The 26945-nt window shown below is 39.7% G+C and overlaps 1 protein-coding gene across 1 annotated transcript in view; it reads right to left on the minus strand.

Annotated features, from left to right (window-relative positions):
* The window catches only part of LOC111150779 (transmembrane protein 45A), a 65066-nt gene extending 43605 nt beyond the window's left edge, over window positions 1-21461 (minus strand). The window contains exon 1 of the mRNA XM_022508379.1: window positions 21282-21461. The gene's annotated coding sequence lies outside the window, so the exon portion shown is untranslated. The remainder of the gene's footprint in view (window positions 1-21281) is intronic.
* Between the last annotated feature and the right edge of the window lie 5484 nt (window positions 21462-26945).

The raw sequence follows: 26945 nt of genomic DNA on the forward strand, positions 1-26945 counted from the left end.
TAACCCTGTTTAAGTATAAGAAGCAATACCTGGTACCACACAGTCCAAATATTTAAAAGAGGACTAAAGTACTCTTGCAATATCTGCACTGCACTCAGGCTAGTGGTCAAGGTGTGGGTCACAATGATATGAGTAGAAGGCATGAGCAGAGCACCCTGTGATGCTTCCAACTATATCATAAGAAGCATTGTTTTCAGCTGTGCAGAAGATCTAGCAAAATTGGGACTTGTCCCATTGTTAGCTCCTGGGAGGTAAGGGACACATGGAAGTCATGAAATAGGAATATGGTGGGTAGGAAGAAGCATGCTAAGCATCAGAATGTGGGCCATAGAGCCAAAGACCCAAGGCGTGCCGACCTGGAGGAGACAGGGGACATGCAGTGTTGGTATCATCAGAAGGATAGATGGTGGCAGACTGCACTGAGCAAAGGCCAAACCTCAGGAACTTTATTCTCCCTAACTCACACCATTCTTGACAAGTGTGTTCACCCTCTGGAAATATCTTGAAAGATATTTATAGCTTGGAACTCTTGGCTGCACCTGAGATTGTGGTCTGTAGTGAGTGTTAGGTCAGAGCTTCACATCTTTGATGCACCACACTGGTGTGCTCCTGGTGGATTCAGTAGTGTCAGAGGAAAATACAAATTCCCTCCATCCTAGGAACAGCCAGATGAGTGTAAGGGAGGGCCAAAGCTTCTGGAAGCCAGAACCTACCCCCAATCCCTGGCCTATTGCCTAGAAATGAATCTTCTAATCCACATGGTCTCACGTTCTATATAAACTCTGCCATAAAAAATGTTGGAAAGTATTGAGTTAAACTATATGAGGTGAATAAGCAAGTTTCAGAGACTTAGGACTTCTAAAAAGTATTTCATTTTGACAGGGCAAAGTGGGTAGAGGATAATAGATATGATAGCAACCAGGATCTGACCCAATAGCCTTGCAGGATTATGAGCTCTCAAGTGTAAGTACAAACTAAGACAAGCCTTTTTGTGTGGGTGTTTCTGAGAATTCAGGTGGAAGGTGGGATGCTAGCACACAGCACTACTGAAAGTAAATTAATAATAATAACCCACAAGAAGAAGGCCCAGGTCCTCAACAAAGGCACACTCCTAAAAAACAAACATATCAAGGTGAGTGACACTTCATCCCCCAAAAGCCCATATTTCCTAATTGAGAGAGGCAGGTCAGGGACCAGAGTCAGCCCTACAACCACTGCCTGGCACCTCACTACCTCTCCTCCTAGCAGGGTATGGCCCAGGGAAAAATTGGCCCTTAGACATTAGAAATGCTCAAGGAATTTCTCATGCATACCATCGTTAAACCCTCAAAAGCAAGCTGGAAGATGAGGAGGAAGAGGGCATGATTGTCAGTGAAGATGAGCTCAGTACCCCCATGCCCCAAATTTATTCTCCTGCCCCTCTTTGCTTGTCTTTTCAAGCATAGATCTGAACCTGAACTCAGGGTTGGGTAGAGATGGGAAGGCACATAATCAGACAATCCCAATAATACCTAAAGACAATTATAGGTATCAGGAAAGCATGGCTTCTATTGAACTCTTACTTAACCAGAAACCACAAATAAGGAAGAACAAACACCTCTCCCCACACTACTAAGTTGCTCGGAAATACACTTCACAGTCACAGCAAATGGGCCTAGAGCTGTAACAGGACCAGGGTACAGGAGAAAGGCAAGAGCTGAATGTGGTGAGGAGGCCTTCTTCACTCTGAACACGTGGCAGACCAGCCCCACTTCTCAGCATGACTCTGGCTGGCATCATGCGCCTGTGGATCTGAGTGGGCAGGAGAAGGCCAGACCCATTGGCACAAACATGGAGTAAATGGCCTCAAGGGTGTGTGTGCGTACGTGCTGAAGCTACCGTGGCACCTCAGCAGCCGGAGCCAAGGAGAAGCTAACATCTGACATCTAAATAAGCCCTGCCAAGGTAGGGCAGACACCAAAAAGAGGAAACTAAAGTTAATCCCCACCACACCTAATCTCCACCAGAGATGCAAATGTCACCTCAACTCCATCTGTTCAACTCTGTCAGTGGGGAGCTGAGCACATGCCAGAGGAATTTAAGCTCTACTAAATACTAAACTAAAAGGCATCCAAGGCATTTATAGAGCTCCACTCTCTAAATTTTGCTCCCAGCTTCTAAAGGTGTTCTTCAACAATTAGAAATGACTAGAAAGCAAATATCTTCCTTTTTGAAGGCTAAAAAAATGCTCATTCACTTATCATCTACCATGGGCCAAAGAAGAATTAAGGAGTCTCCTTGATGTGAATCCCACCTTGTCACTTCAAAGTAGCATTCAGGTCCCAGCCTGGCAGTAACATCATGATAATCTCAACTTTTTTACTTCCCCTTACTCCCCCACTTCCTAGAGCAAGATAGGAAAAGTGACAGGTCTTTCTTCATGTTGAGATACTCTTGCTCCCATTGACTTAGGGACAGGAAATGATGGAGGCAGAGGCTGCTGTTGTCCAAAGGGTTGAAGCCAAGTTGGCAGCTGTGTCTGCTTGTTTCTCCAAAGGATATAAGAAGAAACACTAGAACCAGAAGTCCAGCCCCACCATGGTTCACTTCAAGCTGCACAGAGTTGGATGTTCCTGTGGAGTGAGTGTGTCTTGGGGGTGGGGTCGGGGAGGAACAAGATAATATAAAAAGGCATTGCAGGTAAAATCACACAAACTGTAAAGAGCGGAAGACAAAAATAGGAACAAAGAGCAAGGACAATGAATAGAAAACAGTAACAAATATGGTAGGTATTAAACTATACCAATAATTAAATAGTAATGGTCTAAATGCACCAATTAAAAAACAAGATTGGGGGTGCCTGGGTGCCTTGGTCGGTTAAGTGGCTGCCTCCAGTTCAGGTCATAATCCCATGGTCCTGGGATCGAGCCCTGCCTCAGGCTCCTTGCTCAGCAGGAACCCTGCTTCTCCCCTGCCTGTTGTTCCCTCTGCATGTTCTTGCTCTCTGTCTCTCTCTCTCTCACTTGCTCTCTCTGTGTCAAATAAATAAATAAACTCTTTAAAAAAATAAAAAACAAGATTGTCAGAGTGGATTAAAAAAAAAGACCAAACAGTATGTCAGTATGTTATCTATAAGAAACCCACCTTACATATCAAGACACATATAGATTAAAGGGATAGAGAAAATTATGCTAACACTAATCAAAGAGAATAAGAGTAGATATATTAATTTCAGACAGAGTAGACTTCAGAACAAGGAAAGTTGTCAAGAATAAAGAGGGGCATTGCATAACCATAAAGGGGACAATTCCCCAGAAAACATATCATGTATGGGCTTGACAACAGAGCATCAAAATACCCAGGGCAAAAACCAATAGTATTGCAAGGAGAAATAGATGAAAACACTATTCTAGTTGGAGGCTTTAACACTCTCTATCAGAAATGGACAGATCTGGGGCACCTCAATAGCTCAAATGGTTAAACACCTGCCTTCAGCTCAGGTCACAATCTCAGGATCCTGGGATCAAAGGTGCTGGGATCAAGCCCCACATGGGGCTCTCTGCTCTGCAGGGAGTCTGCTTCTTCCTCTCACTCTCCTTCTGTGCTCTCCCTCTATCTGAAATAAATAAAGCCTTTAAAAAAGAAGAAGAAGAAACGGAGAGATCCAACAGGCAGAAAGTAGGGATATAACGGAACTCAAAAGCACCATTAATCAAATGGATATAACATCAATAAACTACTTCATCCAACGACAGCAGAATACACATCCTTCTCAAGCTCAAATAAACCAGTCACTAGGGTAGATCACATTCTGGGCCATAAAACACACCCTAACATAGTTAAAAGAATAGAAATCATACAACAAATCATCTTACACCACAGTTCAGTTTAATTATAAATCAATAACAGAAAGATAGCTAGAAAATACCAAAATACATGGAGATTAAACAGCACATTTTTCAATAACACATGAGAAAAGAGAAAATCTCAAGAGAGATTTTTTAATATTTTGTGTTAAATGAAAATGGAAAAACCAACTTATCCAAACCTATGGGATACAGCAAAAGTAGTGCTCAGTGGGAAATTTATAACATCTAATGCATATATTAAAAAAGAAGAAAAGATCTAAAATGAATAATCCAAACTTCTACCTTAGAAAACTAGAAGAAGAACAAATTAAGATCAAAATAAGCATAAGAAAAAAATAATAAGAACTAGGACAGAAATTAATGTCATTGAAAACAGGAAATCAATGGAGAATAACAACAAAACCAAAAGCTAGTTCTTTGAGAAGATCAATAAAAGTGATAGGCTTCTAGCCAGGCTAAGATAAAAAAAGAAAAAGAAAAGGAAAGAAAGAAAGACACACATTACTAACATCAGAAATGAAAGAGGGGACATCATTATAGATCCCATGAACATAATAATGGTAATAAAGGAAAACTATAAATAACTCTATACTGACAAAATGGATAACCTAGATGAAATGGACCAATTCCTTGAAAGATACAATTTACCAAACTCACATAAGAAAAGATATAGGCAATCTAAATATGCCTATGTATATTAAAGAAATTGAATAAATAATTAATGACCTTCCAAAACACAAAGAACAGGCCCAGATGGGCTCACTGGTGAATTCTACCAAACATTTAAGGAAAAAATTGTATGGATTCTGTATTCTACTTCCAGAAGACAGAAGTAAAGGGAATACTTCTTAACTTACTCTATGAGGCCATGTTACCCTAACACTAAAACCAGACAAAAACATTACAGGAAAACAAAACTACAGACCAATATATCTCATAAACATAGAAGCAAAACTCCTCAGCAAAACATTAGCAAATCAAATCACAAAAATGTATTAAAAAATTATACATTACAACCAAGTGAGACTTATCCCAGCATGGTTTTTGAATGTTGTCAATATTTTAAATGTTGTTCAACATTCAAAAATTAACTAAATTAACAAATCACAACAATAGGCTAAAAAAGAAAAATCACATAATCATACCAATAGATGCAGAAAAAGCATTTGACAAAATCCCACTCATGATTAATTAATTACTTAATTTATTAAAAAGAAAAAACCTCTCAGCAAACTGGAGTGATGGGGAAGCTTCTTTAACCTAATAAAGAATATCTACAAAAATCTACAGCTAACATCATACTTGATGGTGAGAAACTAGAAGTTTTCTTGCTAAAATCAGGAATAGACACCATTGTAGTAGAAGTCCTAGCTAAAGCAATAAGAGAAGAAAGGGAAATAATATGTACACATTGGGAAGGAAGAAATAAAACTGTCTTTGTTCACAGATGACCTGAAAATCTATATAGAAAATCCAAAATAATTGACAAGAAACTAGAACTAATAAGCAACTGTAGCACAGTTTTGAGATACAAGGTTAAAATGCAAAAGTAAGTGGCACTGCTTTTCTAAGGCAAAGGAAACCATCAGCAGAATGAAAAAGCAACCTATAGAATGGGAGAAAATATTGGCAAATCATATTCAAAATATATAAAGAACTCATACAACACAATAATAAAAAAATTAAAAATCCAATTTAAAAATGGGCAGAGAAATTGAATAAACATTTTTCCAAGAAAGACATACAAATGGTCAATGGGTATGCAAAAAGATGTTTAATACCACTAATCATCAGGGAAGTGCAAATCAAAACCACAGTGAGATATCACGTCACACTTGTTAGAATGGCTATTGTCAAAAAGGAAAAATAACAAGTACTGTGAAGGATGTAGAGAAGAGAACACTGTTGGTGGTAATGGAAACTGGTACAGCCACTATGAAAAACAATATGAGGTTCCTCAAGAAACTGAAAATGGAAATAGCATATGATGCAACAATTTTACTACTTGGCATTTACCTAAAGAAAAAAAAATCACTATCTCAAAAAGATATCTGCATCCCCATGTATATTGCAGCATTATTTACAAGCCACGATGTGGAAACAACCTAATTGTCCATCAACAGATGAATGGATAAGGAAAATGTAGTGTACGTGTATATATATATATACACACACATAAAAGAAAGAAATCCTGCCACTTGGGACAACACAGATGGAACCTGAGAGCATTATGCTAAGCAAAATAAGTCAGACAGAGAAAGATAGGGAGTGTATGATCTCACTTATATGTGGAATCTAAAAATTAAAAAAAAATTAAAAAAACAAAACTTGTAGATATAGAGACCAGAGTAGTGGTTGACAGAGGTGGGGGAAGAAATGGTGATAAAATAGGTAGAAGTAGCCAAAAGGTATAAATTTCCAGTTATACAATAAACAAGTCCTGGGGGTAAAATGCTCAACACAGTTACTATAATTAGTAATACTGTATTGAATATTTGAAAGTTGCTAAGAAAGTAGATCTTAAAAGTTCTCATCACACACACAAAAAATCGTAAGTGTGTGTGGTGATGGATGTTAACTAGTAATCATTATGTTATATATACACATACCAAAACATTATGTTGTATACCTAAAATTAATACAATGCTATCTGTCTATTATATCTCAACAGAAAGGAAAAGAAAACCACAAATTGGCCCAATTAAAAAGTGGGCTAAAGACCTGAAAAGACACCTCACCAAGGAAGATATGCGGATTGCAAATAAGCATGTGAGAATATGCTCAGTAAATATGTTGTTAGGGAATTATAAATTTAAAAACAGTGAGATACTACTATGCACATATTAAAATGGCTAAAATCCATAACACTGACAGTACCAAATGTTGGTGACAATGTGGAGCAACAGGAACTCTCATTGCTTGCTGATGGGAATGCAATATGGCAACTTTGGAAGACAGGCAGCTTCTCACAAAACTACTCATATTCTTACCGTATGCTCCAGTGATCAAACTTTGATATTTAGCCATAGTTGAAAGTGTATATGCACACCAATACCTGCATATGGAGGTTCATACCAACTTTATTTACAACTGCCAAAACTTGGAAGCAACCAAGATGTCCTTCAGTAGATAAATGGATAAATAAAATGTAATACATCCATAAAATGGGATATTATTCAGTGGTAAAAGGAAATGAGCTATCAAGCTACAAAAAGACATGGAATAAACTTAAATGCATATGACTAAGTGAAAGAAACCATTCTGAAAAGGCTACAATACTACAAGATTCCAATTACATGACATTCTAGGAAAGGCAATAACCACAGAGACAGCAGAAAGATCAGTAGTTGCCAGGGGTTAGAAAGGAGAGAGATGAATGGGCAAAACACTAAGGATTTTTAAGGCATTGAAACTATTTATATGATACTATAATGGGGGATATTTGCCATTATACATTTGTCAACCCATAGAATGTGCAACACTAAAAGTAAACCATAACATAAACTAACTTTGAGTGATATTAATGTGTCAATAAAGGTTCATCAAAATGTATCTCTTCACTGAGAGACACAGATTGTGGGGAAGGCTGTATACTTGCAGAGATAGGGGATATATGGGAATTCTATACTTCTGCTGAATCTTGCTGTGAATGCAAAACTCTTCTGAAAAATAAGCATTATTTTCCAAAAAAAGGCACTGCAGGTAGATGCCCAACGTATAAAGTCACATGAACAATGAAATGAACAGTATCACTTTCCAGAACTCAGCAAAAAGGGAGAACTCACAAATTTATTCTGTATCTGGCATCTAATGAGCATCTTAACACAGCCCCAAAAGAAAAGCCAAAAGTCATATTCTGTGCTTCCAAACAATTTTTGTTTTCATGACCCAAAGCTGATGAGGACTCCTTGAATCAACAGGAGGGAGTGGAGGAGTCAGCAAGCACTCCTACTGACTGGAGATTGTGTCTAGTACACTGCAGGGGAGTCCTCTTGGTACCTTCACAGAAGCCAACTATGTCCCAGCCAGCCGAGTCACCCTCTGGCCTTGGCCCAGGAAAGAGCCTCCCAGAAATAACTGCCAAATTCCACAGTCACTTTCAGCTTCTGGAGGCCTATTTGTATGATCAGAGTGCTAAAGAACCACAGTCACAGCTGGAGAAGCTTCTTTGTGCGTGCCAGTTTTTTCCTCTTTCACTACCATGTTGCTCAATTCTGTTTCCTTCTTCTGAAATCCCTCTAGTTTATCCTAATTTCAAAAGCTCTAGGGGTGCCTGGGTGGCTCAGTGGGTTAAAGCCTCTGCCTTCAGCTCAGGTCATGATCCCAGAGTCCTGGGATCGAGCCCCGCATCGGGCTCTCTGCTCAGCAGGGAGCCTGCTTTCTCCTCTCTCTCCCTCTGCCTGCCTCTCTGCCTACTTGTAATCTCTGTCTGTCAAATTAAAAAAAAAAAAAAAATCTTTAAAAAAAAAAAAGCTCTATTTCCCTGTTCCATACCTATAATAAGACAAGTGCTAAAACATAGTTATTGCTTGGGCCTCACCAATAGGAGACAAGAACAAGCATTAACCAGCTCCTCATGATCATACCCCCAGTGCATCCTCCTAGAAGGGCCTGAGTTTCATGTGAAGGCAATGTGCATAGCTGTTCTGAGAGCACCCCGGCTCAGAATGCAGCCACATCTCTACCACCAGATGTGAAGGAGGTAATAACAGGCTCTGTGGGTATAATGGTACCCCAACAGAAGCCGAAGAGAACCTACCTGGGGAAGTATCCCATAGTGTTTGTTTGCCAGCCCATTCCAAAAGAATTTAAGATTGCTTATGAAGATTGGGAACATAAAATAAAAAGGAATGAGGAAAATGGGAAGTTGAGGGGCTTGCAATTTCTGGATTGGGATTGAGAAAAGATTAGCTACAACTGAATGACCTCTAACTTCACAGTTCCCCACCTCATTCTGTCTCTTCTTTACCAGTCCTGCATGATTCTAGCTTTCTTGTCAAGGTCACCAAAGACCTCCATATTGCTAAATTCAATGGCCAATTCTGTCTCCGCTTACTTGAGCCACTAGCAGAATTTCACAAAGCTGATCACTGCCTGCCCCTTGGAATATATTCTTCCTATTATTTTTCCTCTTCACTAGCCCCTCCTTCCATTCTGTTTTCTCCTAATCCCTAGCTTCTTAGAATTAGAATGTCCTAGGGCTCAGTTTTTAGCGTTCTGCTCTATCTCCTCAGTACTGCGGAATCTCATCCCTTTTCACATTCAACAGTATGCCACATGCCCACGGCTCCCCAATTTTTATTCACAGCCCAGACTTCTCCCCAGAACCCTAGACTTCTTATGTCCACCGGCCTACTTGGCTGTCCAACATACATCTCAAACTCAAAAGCATCCAAAGCAGATCTCTTGACACCCCAACCAGATCTGCCTACTCATGGTTTTCCTCCAGTCAATGACAACTACATTCTCCCAGGGTCACCAAAAATTTTACAGTCATCCTTGACTCCTCTCTTTCTCTCATTTCCTACATGCAATCTGTTAGAAAATCCTGTCAGCTCTATCTCCAAAATATGCTCGGGATCTGACCTCTTCTCACTACCTCCCCTGATGCCACTCTGGCACAGGCCTGGATTATTAAAATGGTCTCCGAACTGGATTCTGCTTCCACCTTTGCTCCTTTCAGACTATTCTTAACACAGAAGTCAGTGTTATCCTGTTGAGATGCAAGTCATGCACAACTCCTTGCAATAGCCTACATTGTTCCATATGATTTAGCCCCCAACACTTCTCCAGCCCCTCTCTTCTCATCTACTCCCTATCAGCCACCCAGTCTCCCTGCTTCTTCTTGAACACACCAGGCTCTCCTTTAGCTTCAGGTCTTTGTATTTGCTGTTCCTCCTGCTTGAAATACCCTACCCCCTCATCTCATCTAAACCTTTGTTCAAAGACCCTCTCAATGAGGCCTTCCCTGATCACTCTACTTACAACTTCCCCATCCCCTTTTCCCGTTTTATTTTCCCCATAATACAACCTATTCTAACATACTTCATAACTTACTGACTTGTTTTGTTTATTGCAATTAGAAGAAAAGCTCCATGAATGTTAAGATTCTTTTCTATTTTACTTTGCTGTTTAGAACTGTTCCTGGCATATAGTAAGTGGTTCAGTATGTAAGTGTTGGATAGATGAACAGAGGCATAAATAGATGAATAAGTGAATGGATGGATGGATGGACGGATGGATGAATTGGTGGATGGAAAGAGTGGATAGCAGGACTTGTGCTTTGGCTGCCAGATTCCTGAATATCCCAGAGGGGGGAAATGTCACAAATCAAGCAGAAATCAGCATGTAAGACACAGATCTCCCCACATCTACTCTGCCTATGTAACTGCAATGCTAGATCCTAACATAAAATGAAATGAAATGTCCATTTAATCATTAGAATTATACTAGGCTTAGCTTTGTCTCAATCAGCCATAGCCCACAATAAGCTGGCTGAGAAAACACTCATGAGTACAGGAGTTGAGAATGGTAAGCCAAGACTCCAATGCTAGGGAAGGTGGCTAGAGGAGGTGTTGATAACACTAAAGGTACCAGTTTCTACTGAGTTTCTAACGTGTGACAAGTACAACACAAGGCTCTTGGCTAACTTTATCTCATTAACTCCTTGCCACACTGGGAAGAAGGTATTATTACCCCTATTTTACAAATCAGGAAACTGAAGTTCAGAGAGGTAAGCTATTTTCACAATATCCCAAATACACAGTAAAAGTCGGGATTCAAACTAGATCTATATAACTCAAAAGTTCTTATTCTTTACATACTAAAGGTTACTCTTGAAATGATGAACCAACCTTTGACTGTTTCAGATCAATTCTCCCTTCCTAGTCCTTCACCATACTTAGTCTCAGTATAGCAAACATCTTAGAATTGGAGCAGGAAGATTAAGAAAGAAGAAGTTAAAACTGAGTCTTTGTTTCTTAATTAATGCTGAAAATTTACCAACAGAATAAAAAAAATCAGTATGCTGAAATAGGACAACTTTCAGTCAGTTTTACACACTTTCACACACCCACATGCACACCAAAGACAACTAATAGGAAAACACAACAGTTAAACTTACCACACTACCCTCATCCAAATCTCTCATGGGTTGTAAGAACCAAAGATGTGCCGATTTGTAGCTAACAATCCTGGCAGATGCTGCTTAATACTCAAGAAAGAAAAGCATATTTCATCAGCATCAGCCTTGCAACAGCCCCAGAGAAATCTCTTTTTCGCCTCCCGCTCATGTTTCTCCCTAAGCATTGTATACACTGTCAGAGGCCTCCACCTCCACCCAACTTACAGAAACCTGGCCCATTACACCCTGCAATTAATATCATCAGACTTGTGAGTCTGATTGTCAACCTATTGGGCATGTTCTCACTTACCAGAAGACACTTGTCCTTCACAGTCAGGGAGGCACTACTGACTTACTGTCAAAGTATTTCTCTAAAACCTGCAAGGTATTTACTTTCATTTATTCCCACTGTCACCAAGTCTGCCTCTGGATTAATCATTTCTATAAAATTGTTCAACCAGCCAACTTAGGTGTTCCGTGTATAAACACAGCAAATGTAGAAGGTTCCCACAGGGATTAGGTCCACCCATGACTTTGTTTCCCTTACATGAGCCAACCCACCAACTAGCTCACACCCACCCCTACCCAAGGGCATCTATGAAGACTAAGAAAAAAAAAAGGAATGAATATTCACAATCATGATGCTAGTTTTAGCATTTGGACCCACCAACCAATAAGAATATTTCTTGGCTCTTGCTTTAAAAATAAGACCCACTATAGTGTGTGTAGAATGTACCTGTGAAATTCAAGTTGTGCTATCAAGAGCCCGTAAAACAAGGAGATTTAGAAAATACTTCTTTTCAAAGGATGGAAGTAACCACATGTTGCCAACTCCTGACTCATCCTTTTAACTCCAGGCTCTAAATTAGTACAGAAATTGTTCCAGAAATGCAGAAGATCCTAAGACCTCCTATTAAAGGAGATTTAACATTCAATCAATAAAAACAAGAGAATGAGTAACAGTTTCATTAGGTGCTCATCTGGATACATAAACTTGGAAGAAAGTGATGAAACAGGCCTCTGATTTTATTTTCTCAACCTTGTTACACCTGAGTGACCCTAAAAGCCGAGAGAGAGAACCAGCTATATGATTTGTAGGGCCCAGAGCAAAAAGAAAATGTGGAGTCCCTTGTTTATAATTTTTTATAATTTTTATAATTAATTTATAATTAAATTTCAAGATAGTGACAGCAGAGCATTAATACAAGCATGGGGCCCCTCTAAAACTGGAACCCTGTAAAACTATAGAGGGTTGCACATCCACAAAGTGGGCACTGCAGAAAAAGAACTTGTCCTCTGAGTGCTGGAAAGAAACCTGAGAGAAACTGTGGCTGAATTACATGCTCTCAGGCATCATTCCTTCTGGGTGGAGTGTTCTAGAAAGCTCAAAGTCCCACGAAGTATTATTCCATTCTGACTGGATTGATCTGGAAAGATAAATCTTGCAGGAGTGGACTCAGTAAGAAATCTGAGTGCTTGCTCGTAGAAAATTTCCTATAATTTTGTTTAGAGAAGAGATTACTTTATCAAGTTGGAAGAGTTCTCTTTGGTCATCGGCTTAGTAATGGTTGGATTTCATAAGAACTGATCACAAAAAAATATAAGACTCAACTTTATGGCTAAGGGAGTAAGTCTTCAAGCAAACTTTCAACAAAATTTTTGAGAAGACTGGTTCAGTCATTTCTTTTTTTCTCTTTCTGCTTCTTAACTAGTCTTAAGTTCACTTTTCTTCTTGCTTTTTTAGTCAATATGGACTCAGAACTGCCCTTAATGAATTCCTTCTCAAATCATACCCACAGGAAAAAGACAAAAAGACAAATTTTGATTTGGGGATAGTGGAGGAGAGGATATTTCTAAACATCATTTGTTAACTGAAACATGGAAAAGTAAAGTGATGATGTGCCAAACAATGAGGAAAGAAGATACCCTTTGAGCCCACAGCCTTTCCTGAAAATTCACTTTTTCAGGCCTTAACAAGTTCCTCATTAACAACAGTCCATTTCCAAATCTGGAAATATGCTTTATGATTCAGCATAAGCAGTGATTGATAATGTACCAAAAGGAAAATTCAGAAGCGTGAGTGGGCTCAGTAAGAGTCAAAGCTGTTTTTCATAAAATGTAGGACTGTGCTCTCTGAAGGTAGTAGTGGATGCTTTTTCAGTGATAGCCCCAAACTTTTTTAAAATTATTTTTATTTGAATGTAGTTAACACACAATGCTATATCAGCTTCAGGTGTACAACACAGTTTATACATTATGCTATGTTCACCACAAGTGTAGTCACCATCTGTCACCTTACAATACTATCACAGTACCATTGACTGTATTCCCAATACTGTGCCTTTTAGTCCCATGATTTATTCTTCCCATAACTGGAACCCTGTATCACACTCCCTTTCACTCATTTTGCCCACTCCCTCACCCCCACCCCCCACCCAATAGGGAACCATCAGTTTGTTCTCTGTATTTACAGGTCTGACTATGCTTTTTGTGTGTTTATTCTCTTCTGAAAAACTCAACTCCCATCCAAGAAACAAACAGAATGTCACCACCTATCAGGGTGCAGAACCAGTTTCATCCACTCACCCCACCCTCTCTTACTCATTACCACCATGAAACATAAATAATTTAACATAATGCCAAAAGCAAAACCAACAACACTTAACACAATTAATAAGACAACAATTAGATATTATCAAGCTTTTTATACATTTATCTCCAGGAACCAAAGTCTTCGTCCTGAATTGCATCTTCCTGGCAGACTAGTGGCCTCTGATATACACAGGAGTACAGAAGGTGCTGTAGAGTCCTGAGCTCATCAGATAGAGGCAGAAGGCTCTCACCCATGATCTCTTAATCTTTTCTGAATCTCTCTCTTTCTCAATGGAAAAAATGAGAGGAACAGAATCTCCTTCAAACAATGCTGATTTGGTGGAAATTAAAGTGGAAAATGGACTTCACCTATCATCTAGTGTGGCTGTTCTTACTGCTGTTATTATTGTTAAATAATGCAAATGAATCATTTCTGCTATAAGAACCATCACAGTGACATGGGAATACTGACCATCATCCATCCCTACATCCTAATCATTAGTATGGTCATCGCTAAAATTAAAGTAACGTTTTCTAAAACTTCTGACTGAAAGCTTCCTTTCTAGATGAAAAAGTGACGTTGGTACCTCTCACTTAAAAGACAAACTGACTTCCAGTTTTCCCAAAGACTGAGCTTTTAGTCCCTATCCTCCAAAGAAAGTAAGATCTCTACATGATAGTAATAATATCCTGTTGTCATCTTAAGTAGGAGCTTTCCCAATAAATGATCTGGACTACAACAAACTGAAAAACAGAGTTTCCCAGCATCTGAGATATGTGTAAGTTGTATGAAGCAACAATATATCTGCATAGACAAAGTGGGAAGGAATGACAAGGTGCTCAGCACCAGCCAAACTGAAGAAAACTCATTTTATTCTATAAACTTGTCAAGTCACTAAGTTGTACACCTGAAACTAATGTAACATTTCATGTCAACTACGCTCAAATTTTTTTTTGTTCACCATTTCTTTGTCTTTTTTTTAACTTTATTTTATTTTTTCAGTGTTCCAAGATTCATTGTTTATGCATCACACTCAGTGCTCCATGCAATACATGTCCAGATTTTTTTAAAAAGGAAAATTTGTTTGTTCTAGCAGCAAAGCATCTATGCAGAGATATCCAGATGGGGTGTCGGACTGGACTTCAAGGAAGCAGTGGAGCAGAGAAACAGAAAATGTCCAATTCTCAGAGGGAGAAGAGACAGCCCAGGCTCAAAGCCTGGACCTAAGGTATGAACCTCTAGAGCTTTAAGCCCATGCCTGACTCCAGGGCATCCTTCTCTGACCCAGCCTCCTATCTCTAGTAATGAAATCAAGCCCTGCCCTTTCAACTTCACAGTTTCAACTGGACTTTGTGAATTCATTCCCCATGTGCCTCTGTTGGGTTTCAAAGGCTTCTGGTTCTAGATTCTGGCTTAGTCAAACCCCTTAGACCTATCAGCAGATCTTGGCAGCCCTGTTTTGGCCCTTGCTTCTCTCCATGAGGCCTTCAATTCTGAGTCATCCATTAGCCTCAACAAATTAGCTTCATCTCATCCCCCACCCATTATCCTCTACTCCTTGCTCCAGCCCTTAGGATGCATTTGGCCAGTATAACTCTTAGCTGAGTTCACCTCACCATAATCCAATGTGGAGGCTGGTGTTATCAAGCACAGAAAAATAATCTTAAAAAACAATAATAGTCATTGAAGAAGAACTTCTATCTCAGAAGCCAAGGTAAAATCAATACAGACCATGGTTTGGCAAACTCTGGCTTATTACATACAAAATGTTACCATAGTGAAGACCTCAAATGTTTGACTTTTTAATAGTACAAATATGTGCTTGTAAGTACACCTTCAGGACAGTCGGGGAGAGTGTATTTATTCCCATTTTAAACACAACTGCTTCACTATTTTAGGGTGCCAGACATTGTGAATTTTACTTTGTTTGGCACTGAGCATTTTTTTATTCCTATAAGAATTACTTTTTTTATCCTACAATTCCACTTCTAGGTTTATACCCAAAAGAACTGAAAGCAGGAATTCCAACAGATAACTGTACACCGATGTTCGGAGCAGCACTATTTATAATAATTAAAAGATGCCATATTGGTTAAGGTTCTTCAAAGAAATAGAATCAATAGGATATCTGTCTATATCTGCACAACTACATGTCTATGTCTACTCTATATATATAGCTAAATCTATAGCTATATGATATAGAGAGAGGGACTTATTTTAGGAATTGGCTAACATGATTATGGAGGCTGGCAAGTCTAAAATCTTCAGGATAAGCCAGCAGGCTAGAAACTCAAGGAAGAGATGATGTTGCTGTTTAAGTCCAAAGGCTGTGTGCTGACAAAACTCTCTGTTGTCAAAAGGAGGTCAGTCTTTTTCTATAAGGGCCTTCAATTGATTAGACTAGCCCCATCCACATAATGGAGACCTATCTACTTTACTCAAGTCTACTAATCTAAATGTTAATCTCATCTAAAAAATACCTTCTCAGAAACATCTAGAATAAGCTTTGCCTTATTTGGTTAGTGTGGCCTAACCAAGCTGATGCAAAAAATTAGCCATCAGAGATGGAAACAACTCAAATGTCTTTCAACCAATGAATGGATAAACAAAATGTGATATACACATACAATGGAATATTATTCAACCTTAAAAATACCTTCAATAACATGGATGAAACTTGAAGACATTATGCTAAGTGAAATAGGACAAACATTGTATAATTCCATTTATATGAGGTACATAGGGTAATCAAGTTCCTAAAGACAGTATAATGGTGGTTGCCAGTCAGGGAAGGTAACAGGCATTGTTTAATGACTATGGAGTTTCATTTTGGTAAGAAAGTTCTGGAGATAGATTTGATTCTGCACAACAATGTGAATGTATTTAATGCCATTGAACTACACATTTAAAAATGGTTAAAATGGCCAATTTTATGTTTTTTACCACAATAAACAATGAATTGCTTATATGCTTAGGCTTTATTATGAGCCAGATACTATGCTAAATTCTTTATATGGATTTTTCTCATTTAATGTCTATTGTTATCTCCCAATTTATAATAATAAATGCAACATAATAAATCCTCCTAGAGAAAGTGACTTATTCAAGGTACACTAGTAAGAAGCAGATCTGGGATTGAAACCCTCACAGTCTGACTCCAAAGTCTATGTGCTCAGTCAGAGTGCTATAATGAAAAGACTGTCTCCATTAACATAATGAAGTAAAAAGCAAATTAAAATATTTTTCAAATACTAGTTTAGAGTTGATCCAAGACTTAAAGAATATAAAAGACTTAAAAAATGAGGTATCAAAAAGATGTCAAATCCAGGCTAGGTATAATGGGATACCTAAAATAATCCTGCATCAATCTTCATCATGAGAAGTTCTTATCCCAAAACCATAGCATCTCCAGAAATAAGAGAATAAACTTTGATGCCCAAGAAATAGAAGTAGAATATTTACCTGACACCTGCCCCATTTTCCCACAAGCCTTAAAACATTTCAGTTTCTCTATTTTTTTTTTAATAAATGTGTTGTGGTTCTAAACCACAATATTTTCAATGATGAAAAACAGAGCTTTTCCACCATTTTCATGAATAAAATAAGGTTGTCCATTCCTGGTATTTTTAAAAGATTTTATTTATCTATTTGACAGAGAGAGAGAGACAGTGAGTGAGGGAACACAAGCAGGGGGAATGGGATAGGAAGAAGCAGGCTTCCCCCTGAGCAGGGAACCCAATGTGAAGCTCAATCCCAGGACCCCGGGATCATGACCTGAGCCAAAGGCAGACACTTAACAATTCAGCCACCCAAGCGCCCCACTCTTGGTACTTTAATTCAACATAGTACCAGAAGCCCCAGCAATCAGACAAGAAAAAGAAATAAAAGGCACCCAAATTGGTAAGGAAAAAGTAAAACTTCCACTATTTATAGATGACATGATACCCTATATAGAAAACCCTAAAGACTCCACCAAAAAAGTACTAGAATTTATAAAGAAATTCAGTAAAATTGCAGGATACAAAATTAATATACGGAAACCTGTTGCGTTTCTATATACTAATAATGAAGCAGCAGAAAGAGAAATTAAGAAATTAATTAAGAAAACAACTCTAATTATAATTGCATTAAAAAGAATAAAATACCTAGGAGTAAACTTAACCAAAGAGGTGAAACATCTGTACTGCAAAATATCAAATACTGCTGAAAGAAACTGAAGAAGACACAAACAAGTGGGAAACTATTCCATGCTCATGGATTGGAGGAACCAATATTGTTACAAATACTATGTCATTTCACTCATATGTAGAATTTAAGAAACAAAACAAATGAACAAAATATAGGAGTCAAACAAAAGAATAGACTCTTAAATACAGAAAACAAATTGGTGGTTGCCTGAATGGACATGGATGGGGGAGGGGTGAGGTAGATAAAGAAGACTAAGAGCACACTTACTGTGATTAGCACTGACTAATGTATAGAATTGTTGAATTATTTTACACCTGAAATTCACATAACACTGTATGTGAATTATATTTCAACTAAAAGAATTGTGGTCCCATTTTTATTTTCAAATGGTCCCATTTTATTAGATCTATACCTGTGAGTAGACCCTTACAGAAGGACTGAAAGGATACAGACCAAACCGGTAACAAAGTCACCCTCTGAGGAGAGTAGTAAAAAGAGAGGAAACCAAGTAAATAAAGGGGAAACCATTGCTTCTGACTCTTAAACACTTTGTTTTCAAAAAGGATAATCATTTGGCTGACATTTACTGAATATCTACCATACGTCTGAGTATTAAGGTGGGTTTTGTTCAAACAAGATGAAAAGACAGAGTGCTGGCCTGCAATGTGCCCCATCTAATGAACGAGCAAAATGTCTTCTGTCTCCAAACACAGTATATCCCATAGACATGATTCATGTTGATATTCTGGACCCTCCAGGGAAATTTTACCAGCTCAATTCTTCAAATGTGCCCTTCCCTTCCCATGATCCTACTCCCATGGACTTCTTGACTATCATCATAACAAGCAAGAGTAGAGTGTAGCCTAGTAGTTAAGGCTTGGGCTCTAGAGTTAGACTGGCTGTGTACTTGCCATTTGTTCACTGTGTGACCTTGGGCAAGTCTCTTAAGATGCCTGTGCCTCTGTCCCCTCAGTCAACAGGTAAGAGGATTACATGAGCTAAATTACATTAAGGCCTCGGAATAACATTTGCCATGTACTAAGTGGCCAAGAAATGTTAGTCACAGATGTCTTAAAGAGCCATCTGCAAACAACAGACTGTCCCAGAAATGAGGAGAGAAGAAAAAAAGATCATCCAAGAGAGCTAGAACCTTAGAGATAATTTTACAAATGACAGCACAAAGAAAGGCATAATGGCTCCATGTCTTGCCCGAGGTCACACAGGTGGTCAGCAGCAGCGCCAGGGCCAGAACTCAGGTTCTCTCTGCCCCAGCACAATGCCCTCAAGGAAGAGAAAGCAGGAGAGTGCCAGCCTGATGCATGTAGGTTTACCTGACAAGTCTTACCTACTTCCATAACTGTGAACTACAAAGTTACAAGTATTAACATGTGAAGAGATGATTCTCTCAGCAGGGGGAGAAAGAGCTGCTCTGCAGACACAGTGTCTATGGGAGAACGGGAGAGCTGGAACAATCACATCCATACCAAAGACTTTAGGGCAAGGCCTATCTCTAAAAAGTGTCAGGAATAATCGCCCGGAATAGCAGACTACATCAACAGAGCTTCCAGACAAACACCATGGAGTCTAAAAGGAACGGCCCAGGCTCATTGCTCAGTCCTAACCACACAGCCTGCTGGCCCTGAAGAGAGGTCACAGAAGTAGTGGAGTGGACAAGGAGCACATGCTGGGCAAGAGGTGGAGACAGGACCCCAGAAAGAGATTGTTCCAGAAACACTTCCACCATATAACTGCTGCCATTTCAGCTTACCATCCCCCACCCTTCTACATCCCAAGCCTCCCCTTCTGCACCAGCCTCTCCATACTGTCCTCTCCTGCTTCTCCCACCTGTCCAACCCTTCCATCCATGCACCTTTCACAGATTATCTTGCATCACAACCCATTGTCCCCAAGGATAGACCCATATTTTCCAGCCTTGGTGCTTTGCCCATGTTTCCCCTTTCTCCTAGAATGCCTGCCACCTGCTGTTCCATGAACCCTTTACTTTTAACCAAACCTGTTTGGCAAAATCCTTTCCCAGAAAAACAATCTTCTATGAATCCACCCTACAACAAGAAGTCCTCTTTCCATTCTTTGCACTCCCAGAATCTTCTAGCTCTCTCTCTGGCACCTGATAAATTCTACTCTCCTCTCAAGACTCTCTCTCCTTTACAGCCTTATATACTGCCTTATTAATAAGAAGTCAGCACTCAGTAAATGCTAGTTGCTAATCTGGGGGGTCAGAATGGTAGCTGAGAACCTGACATGAAGCTGAGGAAGCCGAGAAGGAAGGAAAGGAGAGTACAACAGAAAAGACTTACAATGTGCCAGAACTATTGTTTAACCTATGTTAACGCACTTAGTCCTTGAGACAACCCATGAGGTAGGTAGGTAATAATATCTACACATTACAGAGGAGGAAACTGAGGCACAGATGGTCTCAGTAACTTACCCAAGGTTCAAACAGTGGGGTTGTGAGTTGAACCAAGCCAACAGGCTCTTTCTATTGTTTCTCTGCAACTCTGTTCCTTCTAACCCTGCATCCCTGAAAACCACTTCAACTGTTCCATCCACTGTTTGCACCACCGTTCTGACTCAAAAACACTCTGCAACTTGGCAATTATGGCACTAAATCTCCACCCATTGCTTCTGAACCAGAAATTACACATCAGTTTTGGTTAGATCTGCCATGACAATAAATAATATATGACAATGTCTCAAATCCAAAACATTGTTTAAACAAATTATAGATATTTGAATGGAATGAACCTCAGGCCATTCACCTAGCTCAACATTTGCCATCATTTCCTTTTCCAAATTCTGAAATATGTGTCACAATTATCTGCAAGTATACACATCTAATTATCACTCTAAATATTACTTTGATAGAATTAGAGATTAACATACAATTATAAGTTATCGACGCACACAATTGTCTGTCACATATTTAATGAGTTTTTGACCAATAGTAAAGGATTTTGGCCCCCTACTATGGATAAGAGAACACAGAAAAGATGTATTTCGTTACAACCACATTCACATGTATGTGAAACAGCAGTTACCTATAGAATTCAGAATGTAAGTTAATATTAAACATCCTATTAACAGAAGCAAAAGTTTTGTTAATTCAGAATAAGTCTGGTAACTTTCTCAATCTTGTATCCAAACAGGGAAGGTGGGGGTGGATAAAGATTTCAGCTTTACAAATATATATTCTGTTCCCACAGAAAGAAATAGGAAAATAAATTTTTCAGTAGATTCCACTTTGGGATTTGGAGAGGCTTACAACGGGATGCCAGTTAAATTTCTGTTCCCAGGAAATTTTTGAAAATAACACACACGTAACCAAAAAAATGAAATTAAATTGTTAGCAAAGCAGAAGGAAAGGAAGCCGGGGGTATGTGCAGTTTGTGGCAGCAAGCGATCTTCTCATCTCCCTGATGAAGAGTAGATAATGAGAACAGCAAAAAGACGCAGGAGAGAGAGATCACAGCGGGAGAAATAAGATATCCAGCACGTCTCCAGAACTTACCCAACTTGATCTGTTTACTCAACACTACTTTTCTCACTTTGCCAGTTTTAAATCAGACTGCGGCTGGGCTTTTGTTGTTGCTGTTTCTGTTCTTTTGATCCCAGAGCCCCATGAAAATTAAACTGTGTTGGATGGGATCTGGCCCCGTCTCAGCGGAGGAGAAAAGTTTAAGCTTGGATCCTCGGTTGCTTCTTTGGGAATATGAATAATAATAAATGGCTAGCAGGAGAGAACGTGGGGGACGTGCCCAGCTGACGTCGGGCCCGCGAGGGGGCCGCACAGTTCCCCAGCGCAGCTGTCCAGATGTGCTTCATCTGGTTCCCCCGCGGGGCACGAACCTCGGCGGGCCGACTACCCGAAGCTCCAGCTAATTGGTGGCTGCGACTCCTCGCTGGCCTCCTATTGGTCATCCAGCCGGCCACTCTCGAGTGTTTCGGCCCGCCCCCACCCGCCGGGCTAGTTCGCTCCATCCTCGAAAAGAACCTGGAAGTGCAGCGCGGGCGCTGATGTGGCACTCAGTAGCGGCAGCGGGCCCGGGAGGGGCCCGGGATCGAGAGGGGCTCCTGTGCACCCCAACTTTACCCCTGCCCTGGCCCCAGTTATACCCATGCTTTTAGGCCGTTAGGCTGGTCTGTTCAAACATGATGATTGCAGTCTGTTCTTGGGATGAAATTAAGGCACGCCAGAGTTGGCTTGAAGCCCCTGCATTTCCGAGTGGAAGGGACTGGGGCCCCGGGATGCCCACGCCCCCAAAAGGCGTTCAGGCCACGCCTGAGGACTTCACTCTTGCCGCTTTCTCTGGAGAGCCAATAATAAAATTCAAGAGACTGTTTCTTGGGGACAGTATTCTTTTGTTGGGGAAAAAAATTTTAATGAATCCTTCATTGAAGTCATTATTAGCCGGGAAGGTGGCTGTTTCCGCGGGGAAGCCCAGTGGTGGTTACAGGAGTGCTTTGGAAGACTTGGTTGGCTTGGAGTTTTTTGATGGGTGTTGGTAGTTGTGGAAAAATGAGAAATATTGCTTTATTTGTGAGAATTAAGATAGAACTGCACAAAAGGATACTTTGATCATGGGGAAATCATTGGTTGATTAGCTGGGGTGGAGAGGGGTGGTCTGCAAATCAATTGCAATTATAATGTAAGGACATGATAGAGATGTGACCTCTCTAAGTCACTGAGATGCCAAGAGCATCATTCATTTGGGCCACACACCATAAAATGTCCCAGGCCTTGTACTAAACTGCTTTACTCACATTATCATATATAATTCTTACTACCATCTTATCAAGTCAATGCTATAATTATCTCCATTTTCAGATGAGACTGCCAAGATGCAGAGAAGCCTATTCTAGCATGCTACCAAGGTCTCCAAATTATGTTTGTGGTACTGCATCATGGGGAATTACCATTATGATCTTACCTGCCATTTGTCAGGGAGGGGAGGAGTGGATCAGAATTTATTGAGTGCATACCTCTACCTTCTGATGTCCAAAGATTTCACTACACATATAATGTTCTCATGGTTGTTAAATTTGTTACCTATTGTTGTGTAACAGATTACCACAAATTTAGTAGCCTGAAACACCACACATTTATTATTGCACATTTTCTAAGGGTCGAGAGCCCAGGCATTGCTTAATTGGATCTTCTGCTTAGAGTCTCACAAGGTTGCAATCAATATGTCTGACAGGCTGCATTCTCATCTGAAGGTTCAACTGGAAAAGTATCTGCTTCTGAGCTCCCTTAGGCTGTTAGCAGCAATCATTTCTTTGCAGTTACAGGGATGAGTTCTCCGTTTCTTTTGGGATGTCACCTAACAGCTACCCTTACTTTCTAGAGTCTAGCTCTGCAGTTCCTAAAAGCCAGGAGGTGAAGATCATGGCGGGGGGGGGGGGGGGGAACCACCTTAAAGTCAGTCTGAGTCCATGGATTAATCAGACACTGTAGTCCAGGTACCTGATTACTATGTAATCACACCTCTCCACAAACCACAAACCACAAACTCTCCAAAAATTTAGGACCCTGCTCACCAAGTAAAAAAAATATTTGAGTGGATTAACAATATTCTATCCATCTGGGAGTCATGGAAATCCACAAAGAAGAGTTGGCCAATGAAATTAGTCATGAGTGTGGCTTTTTGGAACATTTGTAATCTGGTGATAGTGCACTTTTTAATCTAAAAAGCCACTCAACAGTGGACTGATGGTCAAGGTATATATGATCAACCTTCCATACTCATTACCACTGACAAGAATCTGATATTAACCATTGGAACAGTTTCCTCAAAAGTCTACTGAAAAAAAAGATTCCTGGGAAATTCTACTTGTAAGAAAATGGAGTAGACATAATTTTCTAAATTTGCCCTGCTAGTACAACTAAAAATCCTGACTTAATATCTGGAACACCTTGTTTTATTGTGCTTTGCTTTGTTGTGCTTCTCAGATATTGTGGGTTTTGGTTTTTTTGTTTTTGTTGTTTCGTTTTTGTTTTTTCAAATTGAAGTTGTGGCAACCCTGTGTTGAGCAAGCCTAGTGGTGCCATTTTTTCAAACAGCATTTGTTCACTCTTTGTCTCCAGGTCACATTTTGGTAACTCTCAAAATATTTCAAACTTTTTCATTATTATATTTGTTATGGTGATCTGTGATCAGTGATTATGACTTGCTGAAAGCTCAGATGGTAGCATTTTTTAGCAACAAAGAACTTTTAAATTAAGGCATGTACATCATTTTTTAGACATAATGTTATTTAATAGTTAATTGACTATAGTATAGTGTAAATATAACTTTTATATGCCCTGGGAAACCAAAAGATTCATTTGACTCACTTTATTGCAATATTCACCTTATTGCAGTGGTCTGGAACTGAACCAGCAATATCTCCAAGGTATGCTTGTATATATAAGCATATGAAGACTTTGAAAGTTTGTAAAAAGCAGGTAGACAAGCTAATAATCTAGGGACCCAAGGAATGACATGATGGTGAGTTCCCTGGGTTTTCTTTTTGTCTCATTGTCTCAGTCTTGGAAAACTACAGACAAATTTCCCTCATGAACATAGATACAAAAATCCTTAAAATGTTAACAAACAGAATACAGCAATATATAAACATAACTAAGTATACACCATGACCAAGTGGGTTTTTTCCCAAGGATGGAAGGCTTATTTAATATTCAATCAGTGTAATCCATGATATTAACAGCCTAAAGAAGAAGCCTAAAAATCACACAGATATATCAGTGAATACAGAACAAACGTGTCACAAAATTCAGTACCATAAAAATGCTCAGAAACAGAGAAATAGAGAGGAATGTCCACAATTTGTCCCACAAAAAAAAAAAAAAAAACTATTGCTAATATTACACTTAATGTAAAAGGCTAGGTGTTTTCCATACATATGTTGTGACTTTATTTCTATAACATCCTTTACAATGACAAAATTATAGAAAGGGAGAACAGCTTCATGATTGTCAGGGGTTAAGGAGGTGGGAAGTGGGGTTGGGGATGGAAATGAGTATGGCTATTAAAAGGCAACTCGAGGGATCCTGTGGTGATGGGTATGTTCTGTAGCTTGACTGTATCCATGGCATATTGTGCTATAATTTCGCAAAATGTTACCATTGAGGAAAACAGCAAATGGTACATGAGCTTTCTCTGTATTATTTCTTATAACTGTATGTGCATCTACAATGATCACAAAATAAAAAGCTTAATTAAAAAAATATTTTTGACTTTACCTCCCTCACCTCCTTCTGGTCAACCTAGTGAAGCAGTTTGGTCACTGAGCAAAAATGCAGCTCTCTCCAGTAAGGGATAATATCCTCTCAACCATTTCCTGGGTCATGTTTGGGATGGAAGGGGTGGAGGGTGATACAGAAGTATTTTGAATATTCAGAAGTCTGCCCTGGCCATTCTTGGGCACGAATGTTTCATTCTTTCCCCTAATGGCAACACTAGGCCATCTAGGTTGGTATAGCTTCCAGGTGCAGACTGGCCAAAAGAGGGCCTGGAGGATTCAAATTTCATTCTGGTTCAGCCACCTGCTTTCTCTTGTTGGATTGACATGGTCCTAGATCATAAGAATAATGAACACTTGGTTAAGTACAGTGCTCACTGAGTCTCCCATGCAGGCCCAACTGGAGGACATAAGGGATCTCTCTGTAAGTTAATATTATTAAGATGTGTTTTTCCTTCTTGCACCTGACCATCTAGACAAAAGATGTGGGTATGAAGAGGGTATGATTAGAAAAGAGGTGAGGTTATAGCTACTGGAAGGGACACACTGATTTTGTAGAGACAAAAGGACAGCAACAACCCTAGGGAAGGACATCATAAACCCTGGGACATAGGGAGGAGTAGATGGGAACATTAATTATACATTGTCTTTCAGAACTGCTGCTGGGGTCTGTCTCCTCAAGGAAAATGCTGTGACGCAACTCTCCTAAACTGTGCAAGCATCTTAGATGACACAGTGGGTACGTCATTTGCTGTCAAACAGCCCTGACCACAATTTAATAACTGTTCCCTTAACCTCACCATAAAGTTTATTGGAAACAAAGGGTGAATCCAGCTCCTACACATTCCCTGACAACACATGTCAACACCTCTGAATATTTTCTTCCTTCCCATTCTCAGTCATCCCATGAGCTAGTGACATAGACAAACAGGACAGGGTAGACTGACTATCCTCGGCTAGTCTTTCCAAACTAGGGACTAGCTTCAACTATCCCTAAGGCCTAACAGCTCCTGGCTAGGAGGCCACATTGGAGGCACTGTCAATCTATGCCTCCTACCCCACACTGATGCAGACTCCCCTGAGTTGATACAACCATGGTCTTTCCAGGGACACTGTGTGCATCTCCAAGAGTGTATTTCTTGAAGTGAAGGCCAGGCACTAACTTACCTCCCTCCCCAAAACACAGTGAGTTGCACCCTAGGAATTATGACAAGAGACCTATAAGTGTTTAAACAAACACCACCAGCAGATCATGTAACTCTCAGACCAAGAAGAAGATCTCTCAGAACTGAGACTATCCTTAGTTACTTGAAGATGCTTCCTGGAGGAATAAATGACTCATTACTTATGTGGAACTTGCTGGAATCTTCTTCTATGATGGCAGTCATCCAATTAGAAAAAAATGGCCCCAAATTACTCTAGCTAAAATGATATTGTTCCTCAAAGGCATTCATATCCGGATTATTAAGGATGATAGACTCTCTCCTCATGGGCCAAGGCAGTCTGTACAATCATAAATATATCCTCGGATACTCACTTCTCAGTCAGGGCTCTGGTTTTAGCACAGGAGCCATATCAAGACTACTTATTCAGTTTCCTTCACAGGTCTATTAAGTCTTCTACTAAATCCTGGGCTTCTGATTTTCATCACCATGTATGGATCCCTGCAAGTGATGACTGTCCCTTTAAACACCGCCTTTTGAGGTCTTCCTGCTTCTACAGCCTAGATCAAGTTTATAGCCAGTTGAACTGAGCCTGTCATTCTCTTCTTTGAGTTTTTCAAGGCAACCAACAAGAGCCTGTCGACTCTATAATTCATATAATCTAATCTAATACTGTGCAAGTGCTGACCCTATGGTGTAATCCAGTGTTTCCTCTTCCACTTATACTTCATCCCAATGCATGAAGAGAAAGAATTTGTTTAACTGTG

Source organism: Enhydra lutris, unplaced genomic scaffold (genome assembly GCF_002288905.1).
Source record: "Enhydra lutris kenyoni isolate GAN:26980312 unplaced genomic scaffold, ASM228890v2 scaffoldscaffold2, whole genome shotgun sequence".
In the NCBI taxonomy this organism is placed as follows: Eukaryota; Metazoa; Chordata; class Mammalia; order Carnivora; family Mustelidae; genus Enhydra; species Enhydra lutris.